Genomic DNA, 6,074 nt, shown 5'->3' with positions numbered 1-6,074 from the left:
AAGGAAGGAAGGAAGGAACGAACGAACGAACGAACGAAAGGAGGGGAGGACGGAGGGAGGGAGGGAGGAAGGAGTTTGAATGTCCTGATGCCCAGAAATTAGCGTGTCTGAGGGAGGGGGCCGGACATCACAGTTTTCTAAAGCTCCCCAGGTGATTCCAATACATGTCAAACCTAAGAACAACTGCTGTATAGAAGTCACACTTAGAGTTTATATACTAGCATCTTGTTCTAAATGTTTCCTAGTATAATATATCTTTCCCCCGTTAATAGATTAGTGTTATATTTCTATAAGGTTTCCAACCACTCAACATGACCACATTTTGTAATGTACAGAATGCAAGAAAATCAACCTAAAATCATTAGAATGAATAAAAATTCTAAAAGGCAGTTGATTCAAAATAAATACACAGTATTAGCTTTCAATGTGTCAGAATAACCAATTCAAATATACCAGGGGAAACATTTCTATTCACAAAGAAATAAAAATAATAAACTATTAAGGAGTAAATATCTCAGGAATATTCAAGACTTCAGTAAAATTATGAAACTTTACATTAGTTCAAAAGAAAAGTTTTGAATAAATATGTCTTAATATTTTTCTGGGTGAGTAAGAGCCAATGTTTTAGAGATGTAAAAATTTTGAAAATATGTTCATTCTTCCCAAAGGAATCTTTTCTTAGTGTACTTCCAGTAATAATTCCATTTTGACTAGATGATTCTAAGAGTCACCTGAAAGAAATAATGAGTGAAATCAAAATATTTTTAAAAGAAAAATTATGAGTAAAGATTTTTCCCCCCAAACTGACACATCACACATAGGAATTCATATATAAAATTGCTGGATTAACATCAGCACCCTTTGACCTGGATTTCTTATTATGTTTATGCTTTACATTTTTTCCAGCTTTATTGAGGTATGATTAATGAATAAAACGTGTATGTACTTAATGTGGCAATGTGATTGATATACTTACACACTGAGAAATGATTATCACAACCAAGCTAATTAACATAGTCATCACCTTACTTAGTTACTATTTGTGTGTGTGTGTATGCATGTGTGTGTGTCTGTGTGTGTGGTGAGAACACTTAAGCAAACTCTCTTAGCAAACTTTAAGTATACAATACATTATCCTTAACTATATTTACAATGCTGTACATTCGATCTCTAAAATGTATTCATCTTAGAACTGAAATTCTGTTTCTATGAGTTCAATGTTTTTAGGTTCCATATGTAAGTGATATGATGCAGTATTTGTGTTTCTGTGACTGGCTTATTTCACCTGCTATAAGGTCCTTCTGTTTGATTCATGTTGTCACAAATACCAGAATTTCTTATTTCTTAAGGTTGAATAATCTTCCATGATAAAGATATATCACATTTTCTTTATTCATTCATCTACTTATGGACACTTAGGTGTCCATTGTGTCTTTTGCCTATTGTGAATATTGCTGCAATGAATATGGAAGTGCAAATATGTCTGAGATACTGATTTCAATTCCTTTAGATATATACTAAGTGGTGGGGTTGCTAAATCATATAGTAAATTTATTTTAAACTTTTTGAGGAACAACCATACTGTTTTCCATAATGGCTGTACCAATTTACTTTCCTACCAAGTGTGTACAAGACTTTTTATTTCTCCACTTCATCATCAACACTTGTTAACTTGTGACTTTGACAACAGCCTTCCTAACAGGTGTGATATAATATCTCATTGTGGTTTTCATTTGGATTTCCCTAAGGATGAATGATGTTGAGGACCTTTTCATTCCTGTTGGACACTTGTATATCTTCTTTAGAAAAATGTCTATTCCAGTCCTTTGGCTGTTTTTTAATCAGGTTATTTGTTTTTTCTGTATTGAGTTGTAAAAGTTCCTTCTGTATTTTGGATATATGTTTTGTAAATATTTTCTCCCTTAGGTTGTCTTTTCTTTGGTTGATTGTTTCTTTTGTTGTGCATAAACTTTTTAATTTAATTTGGTTGTACTTGTTTATATTTGCTTTTATTGCCTGTCCTTTTGGTGTCATATCCAAAAAATTATTGCCAAGTCCATTGTCAAGTAGATGTCCCGCAGCCAAACCTCGTTTTTCTTCTATTAGTTTTACAGCTTGAAGTCTTAAGTTTGTCTTTAATTTATTTTGAGTTAGTTTTGTATATGGTATCAGATAAGGATTGAATTTCATTCTTTAATATATGGATATCCAGTTTTCCCAACATGATTTATTGAAAGACTATCCTTTCCTCATTGGGTATTTTTAGTACCTTTGTCAAAGATCTGTTGATTATACATGCATGGGTTTATTTCTAGGCTCCATATTCTCTGTGTTGATGTTTCTGTTTTGATGCAAGTACTATACTGTTTTGATTACTGTATCTTTGTCTTTGTATTATAATTTGAAATCAGGAACCGCGATGCTGACAGTTTTGCTCTTTCTCAAGATTGATTTAGCCATTTAAGGTCTTTTTTGGTTCTATACGATTTTTCCCCCATTTATGTGAAGAATGTCATTGGAATTTTGGTAAACATTGGATTGAATCTGTAGATCACTTTGTAGTATGAACAGTGTTAATTCTCCCAAATTCCATTTATTTGTGTCTTTTTTCAATGTCTTTTATCATTGTTTTATAGTTTTTCAGTGTACTCACCTTTCATTTTCTTGGTTAAATTTACTCACAAGTATCTAATTTTTATAGCTATTGTATATGGGATTTATTAAAATTTATTATTCTGATACATCATTGTTAGTATATAGAAATGCTACTAATTTTTATAGGTTAATTTTATATCCTGTAACTTTACTGTATTTGGGTATTAGTTCTGACAGTTCTTTGGTGAAGTCTTTGAGGTTTTTTAATACATAGTATTATGACATCTGCAGAGATAATTTAACGTCTTCCTTTTCTATTTAGATGACTTTTATTTCTTTCTGTTTCCTAATTGCTCTGGCTATTGATAGAAGTGGTAAGAGAAGGCATCCTTGTCTTGTTCCAGTTTTAGAGGAAATGCTTCCAGCTTTTCACCTGTATGTTTACTGTAGGCTTGTTAAATATGACCTTTATTGTGTTGGGGTACATTCCTTCTATACCTAATCAGTTGATGTTAATCTCAACAAAAGATGATATGTGTCAAATGCTTTTTCTGCATCTATTGAGATGATCATAAATTTTATCCTTTATTCTGTTAATGTGGTGTGTCATATTTATTGATTTACTTATGTTAAATTATCCTTGCATCCAAGAGATAAATCCCACTTGAGCATGGTACATAATCCTTTTCATGCACTGCTGAATTTGGTTCGCTAGTATAGAGGATTTTTGCATCTATGTTTATCAGGGATATTGCCCTGTAATTTTATTTCTTATAGTGTCCTTGTCTAGCTTTGGTATCAGGATAATGGTGGCCTTGTAAAATGAATTTGAAAGCATTCCCTCCTCTTCAACTTTTTGCAAGAGTTTGAGTAGAATTGGTATTAATTCTTCAAGTGTTTGAAAAAATTCAACAGTGAAGCCACCAGGTTTGGGTTTCTCTTTGTAGGAAGATTTTTGATTATCGATTTAATTTCCTTTCTCATTTCCCTCTGTTCACATTTTCTATTTCTTCATAGTTCAGTCTTGGTAGGTTGTAGGTTTCTAGCATTTATCTATTCTTTCTAGGTTATACAGTTTGTCAGTGTTTAATTATTCATATTAGTTTCTTATAATCTTGTATTTCTGTATTTTTGTATCTATTATTTTATTCATTTCATTTGAATCTTCTCTCTTTTTTCCTTAGTTAGGCCAAATAATGTTTCCTTAATTTTGTTTATCTTTTCAGAAAGCCAACTTTTGATCTTTTATATTGTTTATCTTACCTCTATTTCATTTATTTTTGCTCTGGTCTCAGCCCTTTCTCTCTTTCTTTCTCTCTCTCTCTCTCCCTTCCTTCCTTCCTTCTTTCTTCCTACTAACTTTGGGGTTATTTTGTTTTTCTTTTTCTAGTTGTTTTATAATTACAATTGTTATATTCTGTTGATAAATTAACCCCTTCATCATTATATAATGATGTATTAGAAAGTATTTGCCTGCACTGTGGGTGCATGGGCCATATCTTTAAGACTGGAAAATTACCCAGACATTCCAAGCTACACAAAAACACCTTAACAAAACCTTAAAACTCAACCTGATTTAAAACTTTTGATATTACTGTATACATAAAGGAAATGTAAAATTTTGCTTTATTTGAATGGTAATTACATTTTAAATCTTGAAATCAAGCCATAACTAAACCAAATATTTGGTAAATACTTTGGGAATGTCCAGAATATTTTGTCTCAGTACTTATACTGTTCTACTAAAGATAAATCTAAATCTAGCATAAATTATATTTTTTCTAGCTTCTGGAAGGGGTTATTAAACTTACCTTTTATATTAAAAAAATTTTTGTGGGGAGATCATGAGACCATTAGAAATTGTCTTAACATACACAGATATCACAAATTTGAGATGGCTCAAATATGAAATATAAAATATAAAGATCTGTATCCGTAAGAGGCAAGGGTGATATCTTTTAATGGTAGACAGTGGATGGATTTACACTGAAATTTTTGGGCTGGGCACAGTGGCTCATGACTGTAATCACAACACTTTGAAAGGTGGGAAGATTGTTTGAACTGAGGAGTTTGAAACCAGTCTGGACAACATGATGAAACACCATCTCTACAAAAGAAATTTTTTAAAAAATTAGGCAGGTGTGGTGGTGCATGCCTGTAGTTCCAGCTGCTTGGGAGGCTGAGGTGGAAGGATTGCTTGAACCTGGGAGGCAGAGATTGCAGTGAATGAAGAGCATGGCACTGCACCCCAGCCTAGGTGACAGAGGAAGAGCCTGTCAAGAAAAGAAAAGAGAAGAAAGAAGAGAAAGAAAGAAAAAGAAAGAAAGAGAAAAAGAAAGAAAGAAAGAGAAAAGGGAGAGAAGAAGAAAGAAAGAGAGAAAAAGAAATTTTTGAATTTAGTATGGTAAGTTTTCTTCATTAAATTCATATAATTTCTTCTATAGTATATACTGTTAAAATGCTCTTTTAATAATCAATATTAATTAAATATAATTATGCATTAGCAACTTCATTTAGAAATTGAAACAAAACACAAATGCACATGAAAAGATCAATTCTTTTCAGAAAGAATAGAGTACAATCCTGATTTTTCAATAATTCAAAATCTTGCCAATATAGAGTTTTATTATAAGTCCTGATTATTATTATGCTTAGTTTGTATTAAATAAGGTAGTAAGAATAGTGACAATCTCTTTGCCTTAGCACTATCAATTTGAGATATGTATGAAGTAAGAATTATAAGAGACTAGAAGAAAAAGGAAGGTTCTTAAAAGATAATCCCTCTTACACACAGTTTTACCTGTTACCCCAATAAAAATGTTAAATGGAAAATCCTAGCAATAAACAATTCATAAGTTAAATTGCCTGCCATTCTGAGTAGTGTGATGAAATTTGGGTCATCCTGTTCTGTTCCACTTGGAAAATAAATCACCCCTTTGTTCAGCATATTCAGTCTGCATATTTCACAAGCCTATTGGTAATTAGTGGTTTTTCTGATTATCAGATCAATCATGATTGCATCACAGTGTTTGCATTCAAGTAACCTTTACTTTATTTAATGATGCCCCAAAGAATATTGATGCTGGCATGTTGTCATAATTGTTCTTCATTATTAGTATTGTTAACTGTGCTTTATTTATAAATTAAACTTTATCATAAGTATGTATGCATAGGGAAAAAAAAAAACCCAGCATACATAGAGTTCTGTACTACTCGTGGTTTCAGGCACTCACTACTGTGGGTCTTAGAACATATCCTCCATTGGCTGGGCTTGTTGGCTCATGCCTGTAATCTCAGCACTTTGGGAGGCCAAGGCGGGCAGATCACTTGAGGTCAGGAGTTCAAGACCAGCCTGGCCACATGATGAAACCCTGTCTCTACTAAAAATATAAAAATTAACCAAGTGTGGTGGTGCACACCTGTAATCCTAACTACTTGGGAGACTGAGGCAAGAGAATCGCTTGAACACAGGAGGTGGA

General features: G+C 32.5%; 1 long non-coding RNA gene across 1 annotated transcript; it reads right to left on the bottom strand.

The window, feature by feature from the left end:
- Positions 1-365: 365 nt before the first annotated feature.
- LOC116550248 lies at positions 366-4,612 on the bottom strand. The gene is made up of 2 exons (XR_004268298.1): positions 4,581-4,612; positions 366-731 (listed from the first exon to the last, which is right to left on the bottom strand). It is a non-coding gene; the product is annotated as an uncharacterized LOC116550248 (long non-coding RNA).
- Positions 4,613-6,074: the final 1,462 nt, after the last annotated feature.

This window comes from Sapajus apella, unplaced genomic scaffold, assembly GCF_009761245.1.
Source record: "Sapajus apella isolate SASKATOON/1434 unplaced genomic scaffold, GSC_monkey_1.0 scaffold7, whole genome shotgun sequence".
Classification (NCBI taxonomy): Eukaryota; Metazoa; Chordata; class Mammalia; order Primates; family Cebidae; genus Sapajus; species Sapajus apella.
The sequence above is the reverse complement of the archived record's forward strand: the minus strand, read 5'-3'. Positions and strand labels throughout refer to the sequence as shown.